At 46.4% G+C, this 18,394-nt stretch overlaps 1 protein-coding gene across 1 annotated transcript in view; it reads right to left on the bottom strand.

Annotated features, from left to right (window-relative positions):
• BRINP2 (BMP/retinoic acid inducible neural specific 2) overlaps nucleotides 1-18,394 on the bottom strand; it is a 92,345-nt gene that overhangs the window by 49,671 nt on the left and 24,280 nt on the right. The gene's annotated exons all lie outside the window — the stretch shown is intronic.

The following is an 18,394-nucleotide window of genomic DNA, read 5'->3' as shown; positions in this document are numbered from 1 at the left end:
AAGATGTTTCTCTTAGCAACATCTTCATTTAGGCATTGAGCTAAGTGTGGATGTATATGTTATTTCAATTTATAACAATCCGGTAAGAAACACCACTGTCATCATTTTACAGATGAGAAGATGAGGTTTAGAGAGATTTAGAAGACAGTTGCTTAAGTTCAAGTAGCTTCTAAGTGAAGAAAGCAGAATTGTGAACTCAGGTGGTCTGACTCTGACTTTATCGTCTATTGCTTCCATGTTTCCAACGTTGATTCAACATCATCCGCTTCGGCCTTCCTCTCAAAAATGTTCGTGATGTTTCAGTAATAGCCTCAGAGACTGCGTGTTGCCTCTAGAAGCCTGATGTAAGGGCACGAGCAAGTTATGGCACAGAGAAGTAGTGACATTTCATCACTGCGACGAAGCTGGCTGAACTTGCGCAAATCACCTTCCTTCTCCGGGTTTAGTTTTCTCTTATCCAAAATACAGAGGCTTTGAACAGCTGATCCCTTGTTTTATAGCAGGCCCTGCAGGGATGCAGTCAGAACAGGAAATCCAGTTTCCCTAACACCATCATCAGAGAGCAGAGACAGTCATAGAAAGATACCTGTCACAGTGTCGCTTTCCTCACCGTGGTACCTGAAAGCTCCCCGACGACAGGGTTGCTTCCTTCTATTCTAGCTCCTGAGAACACACAGCAGGCCTTCAGAGACCGTGCTTGGAGGAATGAATGAGTATATGCCCTGTCTTTTCTGAGTAGAAGGGAAGGTGCCAGGAAAGACGATCTTGGCCTTGAGAACCCTTGGCTTCCTCGTGACTTATCACAGGCCTTTGATTTCCAGTGCCTGTACTTGGTCTAAGGATAACTAGTCACCTTTATAAACCTCTGGGCAGACTCAGGGCAGGCTGGTTCACTATTGAGGGGTTTCTTGCAATTGCATTCATTTCTTCAGTCTTTAATTTCTAGCACATGCTGTCAGAGTCTCGCCCATCTGCCCTCACCAGCACCGCTTCAGTGTGCCAGAATGGCTTCTGACCCCTAGTACCTGTAATTGGAGGCTTTGAGGATTTGCTTTGGCCTTCAAACCCCAGAGATAGGCTCTCTGGGGATGCAGCAAGGGGTGGTAATTCCCTGGCACTTCCAGAGTCCTGTAAGGGCAGGCAAAGTGGGCCTCAACTTTTGGTTCGCTCCCCCTTCTGGAGTCCCCCAGTGCACTCTGGGATGGTCCTAGTTTAACAAAACCATCAGAAGTCTGTTGGACTAATGCAAACCCAGAAGTGTCTTCCCTGAGGCTGGGGCCAAGTATAAACCATGCTATTCCCAACCTAAAGTCTGGCCTGAGTCTGAGAGGTCCCAAGCCTCAGCATTTGTACAGGACACTCTCAGAAGGGGAGCAATCCCTGCTCCTAAGGATGGAGGCACACAAGCAGGAGTGTCTGGATCTTCAGAGTCACTCTTCCAATCCAGCCAGCAGGTATTGACCACCTACTACGTGCTGGGTGATTCTTACAAGTTGCCCCAGTTAATTCTCACAGTTAGTGTGTTATCTAGGTATTATTATTATAGGTTTGCATTTCACTGGCTCTCAGAGGACTTGAGCTAGGAAGCTGCAGAGGTAGGAGGTGACCCTAGATCTGGCTCCACATCCAGACCTTGCCAGAAAAGGCTGTGCTGCCTAAGAGCTAGAGCAGGCAGCAAAACCGACCTTCGCTCAGTGGGCTGACTGAGAGGGGCTGAAAGAAGAAGAATGAGGCAACACCCGCCCTACTGGATCTTAAAAGATATAATATTCCAGTAATTAAAATATGTGATACTGGCACGCAAATTAAATGGGCAGATCAATGATGTCGAACAGATAGCTCAAAAAGAGAGCTTATTATACATAAGAACTTAATATATACTTTAAAAAGCATTACAGACTAATTGGGTAGGGGATGGGCTATTTTATACATCACGTTAGGAAATTAGTTCTAAATGGATTTAAAAACTTAAGATATAAAAAATAAAGCTGTAGAAGGAAGAAAAATTCCCCAAGTGTTTTATAATAAGCATGCGTCAGTTTTAAATCAGTGGGAAAAATGTTATAAACCAAAAGGAGGAATCAGCCTTGGACATGGGGGCGGAGGTAGGCGTTTTCTTTTTTATAGGACATAATGTGATGAGGATGCCCCAATATCATCATTCACACATTCATCTATCGAGAAACATACATTGAGGACTAAGTGCCAGACGCTATGCTAAGCATTGACGATACAGAAGCGAGTGCTCGGGGAATTATCTGAAATTCCACCGCTAGTGATTAATTCCTTTATAAAATATTGCTCTGTTTTTAAAGGCATGTTTACGGAGGGGAGGGAGGCATGTTTCTTTCAGAGACTGGGGCTGTTTGACACCGCAGGCCACGGCTGCAAACACAGAGAGGAGAATGTGCACGGACCTGGTAGGAGGACACGCTAAGAGGCAGGATTCTAACATAGCCCCGAGTTTCCTGTGCTCTTCTGCGCGTGTCCTGTGTAATGCCCTCATCTTACGTGTGGACAGGACCTCGGGCTATCATAGGATACCAGTCCCATGATCAGGTCACTAATCGGTTGACTTGGAGTTAATCCAATGGGAAAGTTTCCTGGGGGGGCCTGACCGAATCAAGTGAACCTTTAAAAGTACGTAGTTGGTGTGTCAGAGAGACGAGCTCCTGCCGGCCTGGAAGGAAGCAAGCAGCTATTCTCTGAATGGTCGATGGGGGCCATGTGGCCAGGGCGTCTAGGTGGCTTCTGGGAGCGGAGAACAATTCCCAGTCAATAGCGAGAAGGAAATGAGAATCTCAGTCATATGAGCACAAGAAAATGAATTTTACCAACAACCCCAGGAGCCTGGAAGAGAACCCTGAGCCCCAGATGAGAGGTGATCCCTGGGCTGGTACCTTGATTTCAGTCTGGTGAGACCCTGAGCAGGGGACCCCGGAAACCCAGACCTGGACCTGCCCTACAGAAGCTGCAGCATAGTAAACTTGTTGTTTACTGTTTTATGCCACCAAGTTTGTGGCAATTTGGTGACACAGGTATACAAAAGGAGCACAGACACCTAAAAGCCAAGGCACCCCTCCCCCATTCTGTACAAAGCCTGGCCTGGTGAGGCTTCTTCATGCTCCCGGGGAAGCCTCGCTGCTATCCTGGGTGTGAGAAAAAGCCAGTGGGGCAGTTTCTTGAGCGGAGTGATCCTTATCGCCTCCCTTAAATGTGGCCGTTTCCACACATCCCACCTTGACTATGGCGCCCTCTGGGTCAGAGGTCAAGTCTTTGCTTTTGTAATTCTAACACTCACAATCCGGTCCTCGAAAAATCCGTGATGCACCAAGTGCATGCATTTCATCAAGGGATCGGTGTAAGCCAGTGACCCGTGTGGCCCTGGTCCAGCCACTGTACCTCTTGATGCCCTGTGCTGTAATACAGCGGTGGTAGCCGCGCCCTCACCTACTTAACAAGTGTTTTCTAATGGCAGGTGAGAGCATGTGTGAAAAGCTGTGTGCTCTTTGAGAGAAGCGAGCTACATTAAGTCAACGTCTGCTTCTTGTCATTCTTTGTTTGTAATTATGCTTTCTTGGAGCTCACATTGTGCTGGAACCTGCCTGGTTATAGGAGTATCGGCTTTAGAATCCAATGGTTTTGATGGCTGGGCCAGGTCTGCTGAGCACAGCAAGAACGCCCGGATTCAGTGCTGGCTGCTCTTCTGAAAAACTTGGCCTTGGGTCACATGGTTTCCGCTTCATTGGCTTTCCTCGGGATCTCAAGGCATTTTGACTAAAAAAAAAAAAAATTCTCTTTTTAAGAAAGAGAAGTTTCAAACAGGTTTCAAAACTATTTTTTTTTTTAAAGAAAGCCCTAGGATATGTTCCTTCATCTTTAAAAAATATATAGAATACCTGCATTGACAGTTGTGTAAAAATGAGGCTGCTTGGTCATTTCCTGTTTATGCTCCACAAATAACATTGCCAGAAATTTTATAACAGCGACCTGTCAAGCAAATTTTAACTGTTTGAAGTCTCATGACTTCTGGCGGTATCACAGTTTATATTTAGCACCTTTCTCATGACACTCCCGGGTGTCGTTTCATCCCAAAGCTGACTGTGTAAGTAAACCTCCACGTTACATGTGAGTAGATTAAAGTAATGGTGAAGCCAGCTCCTTGATGAAAAAGTCATAACTTAACTTGCAAAAGCCAAATCATTGCATTTATTGAAACATACTTAAGACAGAATTTTACACCCACCCGAATAATAGATTAGCTTTGGACCCAAGTGAAAGAAGCCCCGGGTTTTCCTGTGTGAGTACATTAGCTCAAATCTGTGCGTGAAACCATGAATTCAACGGGTTACAGCTTTGTCAGGAGAGAACATCCAGTATAGATGAAATCACACGAGAAGGAGTCAGGGCAGTGTTCAAAAACGGAGTGCTTATAACAATCTTCAAAATGGGAGTGCTTCTAAGAAATCTGTCTTCACCACCCTGAGCTTATCACCCAGCTGAGGACTTCTGGGCACTCTTTTGTGTCCTCCTGTTGGTCTCAGTCTCCATTTATGCTAGATGTGTCAGTAGACAGAGCAGTTAGGATTTGGGGCATCAGCCGCTAAATCATGCTAAGTGAGATAGGCGTCGAGTTTCCTCTTGAAAATGGTGGTAGAGCAGGGGTTACCTGTTGGAGAAGTTAAGGATATGGCGAAGCTATTGCTAGAGGCCAGAAGAAAAAGATAAATAGGTGTGCAAGTATTATTATAATTACAAAATTGTTAATGTTGTTAACCATGATCATAAATCATTTAGTATTTGTCTGGAAGTTCCTGCCTATAAAGCATGGATAATAAACTCACACTCTATCTTCATCTCCCAGATCTTATGTTCCCCTTTTAACGGATGGGAATACTGAGGCTAGGAATGGATACGTGAATGGCACTAGATCATGTATTTCAGTGGTCTATCCACTCTAGATCCTATAGTATTTACACCTTACTGCACCGCTGACATTATTTCCAGCTATAAAAACATGCAGTTACGAGTCAGTGCTTTGGGAGCTAGTCACTTCCCTCTGGGAGCCTCCCTTTGGTGATTTGTAAAATAAATGAAGAGATAAAGTGAGCCCTATGGTCCTGCCTAATGGCCAGATTTCATAACCCTATGTGAATACTGTGTTTCCCCCAAAAGAAAACCGGGTCTTATACTAATTTTTGCTCCAGAAGATGCATTAGGGCTTCTGTTCAGGGGATGTCATCCTGAAAAATCATGCTAGGGCTTAGGTTGGGTCTTATTTTCCAGTTAGGTCTTATTTTGGGGAAAACACAGTACAAGGGGCACAAATGTAACAGGAGAGGCACTGAGATTTCAGTCTTTTGGTGGGAGGACGCTCTGCGTTTCAGAAAGGGAGTGAAGCATAAGAGAAGTGAAGTATAAAGCAGAAATTCCTGCCTGTTGGAGCAGTGACATTTAATAAAGTGATTAGGCAGTGACATTAAATAAGTTTTCAAGCCATTTGAGTGGTTAATTGGCCAACTCTATTGAGGAGATATTTTCCCGAATAAATCTGAGGGCGTCAGTGGTAAAAACTCACAGAAAGTGTTATTTGTTCTAGTCATCATAATAGTTGGATGCAAAACCCCCTGTTTTGACTAGAAAGGGAGGGTGGACAGGAGAAATGACAGGACATTCTGGGGTGGAGATTCCTACAGGGCGAGGGTGGATGTGGGTGCTACCAGATCAAGGAGTGTCATTCTGCCGTCTTGTTGGGGTGACCTGCAGCCTCAACAGAGACCAACCCGACAGTGAGCCCCAGGTTGAACTTGAGAGAGATTCAGCAGGGCTCATGATTCCCCCCTGTGACGCCAGCAATATGACACCCTCACTGCCACTGTCCCCTCCAAGCTCTGTGATAAGCCCTTCAGTTCCACCCCCAGAGCTGGCATGGAACTGGCAAGCTAGTGGAGGCATTGCCCCACTGCTCATCAGGAAACGATTTAAAATCGGTGAGGTACCTGGATCTCCTCCTGGCATTAAGTTAGCAATGTGAGTGATCACTTGTGCAAAGGTGAGAGCTCACCGTAATCCCTATGGACTAAATGTCCTTCCATTCATCTGAGACCTTTCAGAGGAGAGGCTGGGAGAGGTGAAGGGACGGGCTGGAGGCCACTCCACAAGGAACCAGAAATGAAACTCAAGTATTCTGACTCAGACACCCACCACTCAGTTCTCCTCAGGCTCATCACCCTGTCCCTAAGTCAATGAGGTATTAAGTGGCTTCTATGCACTTCAGGGCTGTCCTCCTTGACGGCAGAAAAGTCTGATGAACAAGACAAACGCAACATTTGGTCTCATGGGGCATGAACAAAACATAGGACTTGAGGATCCTGTAATGAGCTTAACAGAATGTTATATACGTGCATTCTCTCTCTCTCTCTCTGTCTCTGTCTCTGTCTCTCTCGCTCTCTCACACACACACGCACACACACACACACACACACACACACACACACACACAGCTAGTGACAACAGACCTTGAAGGTTCCATCTCCTCAGGGCCCCGTATTTATAGGTTCCTACTTTGTGATAACCAGCCCTTCACTCACGAAGGACAGACTCATCTGTTAGATGCAGAGGCTTCATACTTGCCAGCCGGGCATCCTTGGCACTTTTCTTGGTGAGGCAAACTAACCGACAGGCTTGCCCAGAGCCCTGCATGATAAAGTTCCGGTCACAGTATGCAGACCCGGGAGGCGCCGCTGCCCCAGAGCTTCTCTCGGGATCACAGGAGTCTCCAGCAAAGAGGAAGAAGGCACTGCCAATCAAATAGAACCTCTAACTGGACAGGTGCACATTTCAAAGTCTTTAAAATCTGATCTCCATGCAGATTAACTGTTCTCCAAACCATGTCCGTTATACTCCTTCCTTACGGAACCTCAGCGGCTCCTCGGGCCCTGATAACAGATCTGCCCTCCTCTGAGGCGCCGAGCCCCCCACCAGCTGCTCCACAGGGCAGGGGACATGTGCATGGACTACGGAGCCCCAATGCCTGGCGTCTCACGTCGGCGCCACCTCTCTTGCCTCAGATTCCTGATCTGCTGAAAAAAAAAAGGGGTAATCATAGGGCTGAGGATTAAATGACTTAATATTTGCACGAGGCACCTGGCCCGCGGTGAGCGCTTGTGTGTGTCGGCTATTATTTCTTCCAATGCTTCAACATGTGTTATTAGAGCCCGACTGACTCCCAAAGGAGGCCCTTGGCACCACCTCATCCAATATGGGGTTGGTTTTGTTGTCATTGTTGTTTCCAGGTGAGCACACTGAAGCCTGGGAAGGTAAAGCCTCTGCTAAAAAACGTGTCCTCATTAGCCTGTGGGAGTCCCTTGAGGTCACTCGGAGTGACCTCACTGGTCCTCCTCCTGTAGTCCTCCACGGTTAATGACTGCAGGGGTGGGCAGGCCAGGGGCCTTGTGCCTTTATCCTGTGACTTCTGACACTTGACCCCAGATTGTCTGGCTATGGGCCTCACCTTGGTACTCACTGCCGCCTCCCTTTCCTCTCTGGGAGTCTATATATGTCTGTCATGTTTTTTAGACTCATTTTCTCCAAGAAACCTTTCAAAGTGAGGCTCTCATTACTTTGACTTGCTATAGCCTGTGGTCTGTGATTAATTTCCATTTGATCATGCCATGGAACTGGGAGGAAGGGCTGGTATCCCGGAGGTCACCTGGCCCAGTGGACCTCAGCAGAGGGGGGGTGTATGGAGACAGGAAGAGCAATAACTGATATCTCGGGTGTGGACATATTTTTATAGTTTGGAATATTTTGAAAACGCCGTAAGGAGATTTTGCTATACCTCTCCTATGCAATCCCCTTCACGCTGTACAATCGATGAGAAAACAAAGGGCCACGGAAGTGCAGTGACTTAGTCAAGATCACACACAAATTTGGGGCAAAACCAGGCCTTGAACCTGGGTCTGTCAGTGCTTGCTCCAGAGCTCCTTCTGCCTCGAGGTATTTCACGTGTGTCAGTGGTAAATTGAAATTTCCAGAAGCCGGACCACATGAGTTCCAGGGCTCCCATCACCATCATCGCCATTTATGTTTAGATATCAGTTACTCTCTGCCAGGCACTGATCTAAAATCCTTCCACTCACTGGCGCATTTCATTCTCGCAAAAGCCCGTGAAATTGATGTTGTTATTCCCACTTCACAGAGGAGAAAACTCAAGAACAGAGACGCCAGTGATGTTCTCCCAAGAAAGTCCTTGGTGCAGTCTGAATGACCTGTAACCCTAAGACCCGCGGGCTTTACTCTGAGAAGGGAGCTGTCGTCACAGGAGGTTATCCTCGATTCCTTGAGGTCACTCTCATTTAAAAAATTACTACGGATGGATGAAAAGTCTAGAATCGTAGAATACAAACAGGACTCGCCTACAATCATTTCCCTGGCTTGGATAAGGACATGTAAGCCTCTGCTTTGGAGGAAGCTGGGTGGCTCCTGTTTAGATGGCCTGGCGGCACAGCCTGATGGAAAGGCTGTTATGTTTCACTGTAGTATCTTAAAATGATACAGTCAAGAATGTTCCCCCAAGCTGGGCCCTGGTGGACAGCCTACAATTGCTGGTTCCCTGTGTGCCCCTGAGTTACAGTGCTCTTCACTCAGACCCCCACACCCAGCAGAGTCTGTGCCCAATTCCCCATCCCCCCCTTTCTGCCCAGTCCCAGAGTATCCCCCTAAGGTATAAGCAACTGGCACCCTTGCCAGCTCCTGCTCTCAGCTCCCCCACTTCCTGTTGTAGGGAGACAGACCTCTCAGATTGCCTTGCCCCTTTACCTGATTCTGAATCATACCACCACCTCTTTCTTTATACATTCTGGCCAACAGGTTGGTCCTCCTGTTACCAAGACAGCCTGAATCATGCCAGTTGGCCCCTGCCTGTGGTGTGCACTGCCACTCTCCCTGGGTCCTGCTCCTGAAGCTGCCTCAGCGATCCACTCACGCCCCTGGAAGGCAGCTGGTTCTGTCCTCCAGAGAGTAAACCTTCTCTGTCCTTGCCTCCTGCCCATCAGCCTGGCTTCCATTGCTGAATCCCCAGCTCAGTCTGCAGCAGAGCGAGCCTCTGTATACACAGAGGATAGTTGAACTGTTTCTCTCGGGCCTGTGAAACCAAAATAAACCTAAACCAATCCCGTAGAAATTGCTCAGCACTGTGCAGGCTGCAGAACCGAGGTGGAGGCTCAGCATTCTGACTCGTAGTCTGCAACGTTATGCTTGCTCTTGGCTTTCCGCCAGGCCTGTCACTGAATCTGAACTTTTAGACCAAGCTCTGCCTGAGTTGGGCTTTGGCGTGGGCCAGAATGTAAAATGATAAGCCACTGAGCTGTGCCAAACAGCACGGAGCTCTTGAGATGTTACAAATGCAGCTGTGACCAGCAAACGCATTGTTTCCGGGATTGTGTTTGTAAATATATGAGTTGCCCGACAGCTTGCGGAATTAAATATAGATGCTACATCACAAACTCTAGCTAAAATAAGCTATATGCTGCTTGATGAATGTCAACAAGTACACTGAGAAAGAATCATAGCCCCTTTTTGTAGCATGGGCCAAAGAACCCACCCCTAAGTGGTTTTCTTTGTTTGTGTTTTAGGTTGTTGGGTTTTGTGTGTTTCTTTGTTTTGTTTTGATGGTAGCGACTTTTCCCCCCATGACTTCCCCCCACCCCCATAGGCTTTTGACTGATAGTGGTGGGCAGCTGGGGGGAGGGGTAAGAGACAAGATGGGCGTAATCCGTGCGGTTGCAGCCTTGGGTGTGATGTGTATAGTATGGTGATCAGCCAGCTTGGAGATTACCAGGAAGATGAAGAAATCCCAGTCAGCTTTCTGGGACTGCTGGCCTTGGGGCACCATTTCTGAAAGTGTGGTCCGAGGCCCACTGGTGGTGGTTTGGAAAGACCTTCTGATGGAGAGCAAGTGTATCCCTCACTGTGTGTCCTCTCTTCAGTTCTTGAACCCAGTGATTGTCCTTCCCTTGCATTGATTTCTACAGGTTGCTTGTAGGTTAGCTGTGTCTTCCATTAATAATGGCAGGTTACCTGAAGTGGGTATTCCTACACGACGGTCAGCACCCTGGATGAGTTTACAGAGCGCGCTGATTCAGTCTTCACCTGAGAAGGCGTGTTGCCACGTCATTCTAAGTGTCAGTGCAAAGCCCCCACTGCCCTGCCCCGATCACCAAAACCCGTGCAAAATGAAGGGTGCTGTGACCTCATGGCAACCTCAGTGTTGTCAAGACATTAAGGTTTTCCTGTGTTGACCATTTGGAATGTATGCAGTCGCTATGTTGTTGCCAGTTTTTTCTATCTCTTTGTTTGTTTGCTGGGTTCCTCTCCAATTCCTCTCCAAACACCAAGGGTTTTCTCCACTAAAAAGTGGAGCTGTTGACATAGCCTGCAGTGATTTGGGTACTGCCTGGAGATTCTTGTGCAAAAAGGTATAAGAGCCTCCAATGGAAGGACTAGGGTCGTTCTTTAAAAATATCACTTCGGACTTCATTCTGGTTCACACTGCAAATCAAACCCTTTGGAAGATGTGGTAGTAAGTTTCCCACCTCCTTCCTTTTAGGAAATTTAATAAACATCTGCTCATTCATCCAACTAATGTTTACTGGGCAGAGAACAGTCCATTTAGCTAAAATGTAAAATGCATGAAGGAGACGGTGGGAGAAAAGGCGAGAAGGTAATGCTTGGGTTTCTTTGAAAGAAAACGTTAGTGCAGATTCTTATGATAAGTCTCTTCTGACAAGCCTTATTAGCTCAAGTCACATTGGGAAGACGGAGCTGACCAGCACTTGCATACATCCGTAAGCCAGTGACAACCGAGGCTCGAATCAGCGATTTCCAAGTCACAACGAAGATTACATTATTTGCAGCCTAATTTTATCTTGTATCATTGATCTTCCATCCAAATCTTTGGGAAAGTAGTATAAAGCAACTCGATTAAGAATTTTAAAGATTCAATCAAATATTCCATTCTTCAAACAAGGAAACGTAGAATATAGTTAAGACAGCCAATTTTTCACCAGAAATGCTTGCTGCTGTATTTATAGTTGAGATCGTTTGCCGTTGAAAAAAACAAACACCCCAGGTATTCCAAGCATACTTCCTTTTTTTCTAATAACTGAATTGAGTGTAAGTTTTAAAATTTAAATGAATTAAACTTAAAGGAAATTGAAAAACTTAGTTTCTTAGTTGCATGAGCCACATATTAAGTGCTCCATAGCCACGTGTTTCTAGTGGCTTCCATATTGGCCATCGCAGGGCTGGGTGGACCCATGATTTCTTGGCTCCTATGTGTTCCTGTGCACACACATTGTTTATCCCATTTCCAAACATGAAGACCTGCTATAACTTTAAGAGAAGCAATACACTCTTTCTTAAAACTTAGTTTTTCAATTACAGTTAACATACAATGTGATATTAGTTTCAGGTGTACAACATAGTGATTAGACATTTATATTAGACTAGACACTTGTCATCCTGATAAGTCTAGTACCCATCTGACACCACGCACAATTATTACAATATTATTGACTATATTCCCTATGCTGTACTTTACACCCCTGAGACTATTTCGTATAACTGCCAATTTGTACTTCGTAAGTGGCCATGGATAGACGAACGGATAAAGATGTAGTGGTACATATATACGATGGAATATTACTCAGCCATAAAAAGAATGCAATGTTGCCATTTGCGACAACATGGATGGACCTCGAGGGCACTATGCTGAGTGGAATAAGTCAGACAGAGAAAGACAAACATCATATGATCTCACAAGTGGAATCTAAAGAACAAAATACACGAACACACAAAACAGAAACAGACTCATAGATACAGAGAACAAACTCAAGGTCGCCAGGTGGGAGGGGGTTGGGGAATGTATAAAAAAGGAGAAGGGATTTGTTTTTTACAAAACAATACATTAGTGTTGTAATCAGAAAAAACACACACACCCCTTTTTCTTATTAAAAAAATGAGTGTGAGATATTAGAAGGGATCTTCTGTTTCCGTTTTTCTCATCGTCCATATGACCGAGCGAGACCTGCCTCAGCAGTGCTTACTAGAGAGCTTCAGCCACTGGTTTGAACAGCTGGTCAGACAGTCCTCTCATTTCCAACCTTCTCAGCGCCTCATGCTTTGTCGTTCCCCTTGTGCGAAGCGGAGCTGGGGTTTAGTTGAAACTAACAGACACAACTCGTCATCCTCATTCACAAATGCTGTTCCTTTAGCTCTCGTTGGTCCCCACCATCCTGGACATTCTGCCAAGTCTCCGGCCTTGTGTTTACTCAGGCCTTGGCCAGGCAGCCTGTGGGGATGGCCCACCCAGATCCTGGGACTGGCACTGGCCACTGAGCAGGACGGGGCTTCTGCCTTACCCCACCCAGCCTCACTCTGCCCTAATGAGCTGCCCCAAGGCTGAAACTGCCCTCCTGACATCGCAGCTGGCGTGGAGGGCCGGGGAAGCAATTAGCCATATGCTCTCTAGGCTTGTCATGCCCTGAAGTTTCAATTAAAGATGCTCTCAGTTCTTGTGTGTGTGGGTGTCTGTCTGTCTGTCTGTCTGTTTGTTTGTTCATCCTGACTTAGAACCCCTCCCCTCTCGGGGCACAGCATGCTATGATTCAGATGGTCTTTGTACAACACCAAGAGATACCACTCACACTTTAGTCTAAGCGAGTGTCGGCCTATGTTGTTGAGCAGAACACAGCCTGTGTGGTCACATCTGGGGCCCTGCCACAACCTGCATTTCCTCTTAACCTCCAGAGTGACCATGAAGCCACCCTCTTGGTGATGCAGCATAGTTGTTCCGGGCTAGGGAGCATTTGCAAGAAAAGACCCCAAAGGCAAAGAAAATAATCAAGGTCAGATGTGTTTGCCCACGTAGGACATCTCTGGGTACCATCAACACACCCCGAGAGGTGGTTTGCCAGGGCTAACACATTTGAGGCGATGATACAAATAGAGAACGTCATGGAGAAGGGGCCAGAGAGTAATCCACGCTGCTTCTAGATTCAGTACTTGGGATATACTTTTCTGAAGGGCAGTTGTCAGCAGTTAGTGGGTCCTAACTACGACCGGGGACAAGAATGATAAGCGTACTTCTTAAAATGCTTCTCTTCCCATTTTTATTTGTTTGATTTATTTCAGACACAAAACGATTCCTTCCTACACTGCTCCTCAAACTGTTCTTGAACTTACTGGCATACAGCCCACCCCCATTCCACAAACACCATTAAGTTCCACTTTGGCAAAACCCACGGCACTTTCCAACCTCCAGACCGGAGGGCTTCTCCGTACCTGTGGCTAATACTTATCGAGTAATAAGTGGGTACCAGGCGTCGTTCTCATTGCTTTACATAGGCTGTCTCGTTGGATCCTCAGGACAATAAATAGCATTGTATCCTACGGTCGTTTTCTTTTTATGGGTGAGGAAATTAGGAGCCAAAGCGATTAAGTAATTTCTCAAGGTGCCAGTGTTTTACAGCCAGGTGGGTGGTCTGGGTCCAGAGCCCGGTTGTAACTCTGGGTTCTACCCTCCTCAGTCCACTTCTCCCTCATCACCCTGACTTCTCCCGAGCTTTCGGCACTGCCGTCGGCCTCTCCACCTGACGCCTCCCCTTGCTTCTGGGTTTCTGCCGCCTCTTGCTTCGCTTGCTTCCTCTTTCAAATACAGGACCCACGTCCACCCTCCTTGCTTCAGATCAGCCTCCTTCCCTTCGGTGCGGCCCTGTTCTAACTCTCAGCTCTGGGAACCAGCCTTCTTAAGGGAATGGGGAAAGGGAACCGACCAGAGAAAAACTAGAAGTGATCCAGAAAGAGAAAAATCCCAGGAAGACGGCTGTCACATCAGCAACCGACACCTGGGATTCTAGACTGGTAGAAAGAAAGGCCTCTGGTTTCAAAGAGGAAGACCTGGAATCCAGAGTGTGACGACCAAGTTGAGTTAATGGAGAGCTGGGATTAGAATCAAAGCAGGTGTTTCCCACCCAGCCCAGAGACCTTCGTGGTACCCCAGTCCTCTGACAAATCTATGGGTCTAACAGAACCAAGGGACCTGGTTATCTACATAGCACTTCTGTCTGTCTGCCCTTTCAGATCCAGATCCTCGGGGAACATTTGTTTTCCACAGCGCCACTCTTCCCCCTCAAAGCCTCTTCTTTCTACCCTGCAATCCCCCCCGCCCCCCGCCACCTTTGTCTCAAGCACTGAATTTTTACAGAGCCTGTCTTCTGTTTCCCTGCTCACCTGTAATCTTGGTTTTCCAAGCTGTTAGCCACTGGGCTCCAGGTAAACATCTTTCTTCTTATACAGGGTTGTTTTCAACTGGATACAAAAGCCATTAGTAAATCAATAACCCTTTATTAAGAAAAGGGGGGAGGATGGGACCTGGAGTTTTTAATTCAGATCTAGCAACTCCTGGGGCAGTAGTGGAGCGTTCTAAAATTAGGCCTTTGCAGCGCGTGCTGCAGCTACTATGGGAACTTGATGGCTGCCTGCCCATAAACAGCCGCGCACGGTGGGACCATTCGCTGAAATCTCCCTCTCCTGTGGTTGTGTCTTCCTCTAACTCTGACACCATATGTATTATCTATTGCTTTAGGGCTCTTTGTTTCTTTTATTCTTACCTCCTCTCTTTTCTCTCCACCCATCTCTTTCCCAGTCTCCATATCTGTCCTTTTTCTTCTTTCTAGGAATTCCCATCCATTTATGAGTTTCTATCCAACACACCACACGCTTTTAGCGTAAAGTCTCATTTGTCAATGTAGCTGCGTTGAGCATCCAGACACGCAGGCTTTTCTGACGTATTTACAGAAATGAACCTCCAAGGCGACACATGCCTAGGGACCCATCGTGCTTCCTGCCAGCCTGCAGGGACTCGCATCATCGTTCCGTCCTTCCTCCTGTCCCACTCCACTGTCTCCCTGAAGAAAATATGGCAGTTCTGCAGGCACGTGTGTGGATGGGGCAAGAGTAGTGATGGCATGATCACACTTTTAAGGCCAATCTCATAGTGTCTAAAAAACACGCATGATTTAACCCTATGACGTTGGAATTCTGCATTTCTTTGGATCTAGCAAGTCTCCATCTGGACAATTATTTTGAAGACATACCTAAAGATTTAGCTACAGGGATGTTTATTGGTTGGCAGTGGGAGAGAGTAAGTGCCATTTATGTTTCCAAAGTATGTGAAGTATCTATTACTGTGTAACAAATTATCACAAAACTTATCAGCCAGAAACAACAACAACAACAACAACAACAACAACAATAATAATAATAAACATTGACTATCTGACAATTTCTGTGGGTTGGGAATTTGGGTGGTTCTGACTCCAGATCTCCTAGGAGTCTGCAGTCATGATGTCAGCTAGGTGACAGGTATCTGAAGGTTTGCCTGGGGACACAGGAGCCATATCTCAGTTGGCTCATTTTCAAGGTCGGCAGGTTGGTGCTGGCTGTTAGGTCTCTGTTCCTCTTCTCATCGAGCTCTTGAGCATGTGGGGCCACTCGAGCACCCTGACGACATGGAAGCCAGCTCCCCTCAATGTGAGGCATCCAAAGAGAGCGAGGCAGAGGCTGTGCCGACTTCTAGGACCTCGCCTTGGAAGTCACACACCATCATTTCTGCTGTGTGTTGCTCATGTAAACCAATGCTGATGCATGGTGGCAGGGGACAACACGAGGGTGTGGGTACCAGGGGCTGAACCATTAAAAGCTGGTGACCACACAGGGGGGAGACTTCACTGAGAGAAGTATTCCTGGTCTTTCCCCTCACCAAGAATTATTTGTTCTGTGCATTTGAGAGAACAACGGAGCTGGGATGGCCCTGTTAGTTCCACTCCTTTCTCTGCATGTGCGTCCTGCCTGCTGTCTGTCATCCAATAAACAGCATAGCTGGCTCTGCCTCTGTTACAGAATAGTGGGTTTGGAGGAATAGCAGTGGAAAGCTTGTGCAAACCTGATTTTGTTTCAGATCTAGGTCACATTCTCTACTCATCTCTTTCAGAAATGAAGCTGTTCTTTACCTATGTCTTATGTCTCAAATGACCTCTAAAATATGGCTCAGAATGAACTGAAAGCCTTTGTCCTGACTGGCACTAATCCAAATGATCATCTCTCATCAGGGCTTTCAGTGCATTCTGCATGTGCATGAGATCTAGGAGGAATCACCTCAAGGTGTGTGTGTGTGTGTATCTATGAGTGCATGTTTTATTTCAGGATTAAGAAGGAAGATGCCAGATACAAGAAGTGACAGAGAGAAGAAAACAGAAATACATTTTCTTTTCTTTTTCACTCTCTGAAAGCTCCTAGTTGCTAATTTTATAGGGCAACTGATTCCTGAGGAGTTTCAGAGTCACGAGGTCTGGGGTGGGGCCTGAGAATGTGCATTTCTAACGAGGTCCCTAGGAAAGGCAGTGCTGTAGTTGGAGGCGCCTCATGAGGGGAACCACTTCCCTATAATAAAATGGAGCCAATATGAGCACCCACCTCCTGAGTCTGTCATTGGAATCATTAGATGAGTTGCAGGGTAAAGTGTTCAGACCGGTGACTCGTTACGCCAATTGTCCAATGAATGTCAGCTGTCATTATGATTCTCTGCCTGGCAACACCGTACACGCTTGTCATCCCTCATCTTAAATTTCACATTGGCTGAAAACTTGCCTGATACTGGCAGAATCTGTAGTCTTCTGCCTATAGCCTCCGAGCCCATTCTGGAACTTACCACCTGGAACCGTAACTACCAACACCTTACACGAATGCCTATGGCTTCCATGGACTGAACTGCTTAAGGATGGAAGCTTTGCATTATTTATCTTTAATTTCCCAGAACGTGCCTGACACAGAACAGGTGGCCCATGGAGGTATTTTGATTGAAGACATTAATTCGAGAGTCTCATGTCTCTCTGAGTACATATGCAGGGTTGGCTTGAATAAGTCAGGACAGTTGTCTGGCTACCAATGAGGTTTTCACCTAACAGGTGAGATCACCTATGTGGGCAGTGAAATCACATTTTGATGGTGATCAATGGCAGAATCACCTTTTCCACCAAGATGACACCTGAGCCCCTTCCCAGACCTATCAGTACAAAAAAATCTCTGGGTGTAGAGCCTGGGCACTGGTAAGTTTTCAAAGTTCACCATGTGATTCTAGTGTATAACTAGGGTTGAAAACAACTGGGCTTGGAGAATGTAATCTATTAAAATGTGTATTTCACTCAACATTATCAGGCTTCTACTCCCATCCATGAATTTGTTTCTCTTATCCCAATATAAATTGCCAGCGTTGAGCAGTTTTGAAAAGGGGTAAATAGAGAAATTAGCATTTGTAGAGCACTTTACAGTTTTCAAAGCACTTTCATTCTCGGCGTGTCATCAAATTCCTAAAATAACCCAATGAGGAAGGTATCATTATTCTTTACAAATGCAACAGCCTAAGGAGGGGGGTACACACCAAACCCTTTTAAAAGAAGCAACAAATCAGCAAAATGCCATCTGCCAGGTTGTTTTGCTCTTGGCCTATCTCTTATCGACAATGCAACCTACAGGCCATCTCCGGTGCTCATCTAGGACTTGGATTCCAAATGTTTTCTCTGCTTGGCTTTTGGCACACCTTGTTTCATGGCTGGCCAATGACTCCTGCTTTGCTCTTTGGCCTTCCCAGGTCGGTTTGGCTCTTTGCCAGTGGCTTTTCAGGGATTGACTTCCTCTCCTGCTTGCAGGCGTTGGTGTTGGTATGACTTCCCTCTGCCCAGAGTCAGCACCCCGCAGGTTTCTCTATCTGCCGGTTAAGGAATTCAGGTCAGAGGAGTGAAGTGCCTTGCCTGGAGGCACACCCTCAGTGAGTGGCTCAACTGAAGATTCAAACCCGGATGAGAAAAGACTCAGGAAGACTCAGGGCTTTGAGGTTGGGAGTGGGCACAGAAGAGGGAGAAAGATGCCCTAACAGAGGGCGTTGGACCCATGCCTGACGCTTTCCAAGTCTGCCAGGGGCCACTTCTGAGTTTGTGAGCATAGAGTAGACTGTACCATAGTAACAATAGTTTGCTAAATATGCTAAATTTAAACATCCAAAAAGTATTTTGCTCATCAAAGAAATCCCTGGGGTACACTGTTTTATTTCAGCGATGCGGCAATGACCCAAAAACATTTGTTGGATGTGTCTCCAGAACTGAAGCACATCCTTCTAAATGTCGTTAAGGGTGGCAAACATTTGTCCTGTGAGGGGATAATTATGTTTAGGTAAAAACTCACTTAGAACCAAATATAACGGATAAGAAAAAAGACAGTGCAGATGAGTGGGGTTTGTTTTGGAAAACCCTGGGCCGTAAGCTCCTCAAGAATGGTG

This window comes from Rhinolophus ferrumequinum, chromosome 22 (genome assembly GCF_004115265.2).
Source record: "Rhinolophus ferrumequinum isolate MPI-CBG mRhiFer1 chromosome 22, mRhiFer1_v1.p, whole genome shotgun sequence".
Taxonomy (NCBI): Eukaryota; Metazoa; Chordata; class Mammalia; order Chiroptera; family Rhinolophidae; genus Rhinolophus; species Rhinolophus ferrumequinum.
The sequence above is the reverse complement of the archived record's forward strand: the minus strand, read 5'-3'. Positions and strand labels throughout refer to the sequence as shown.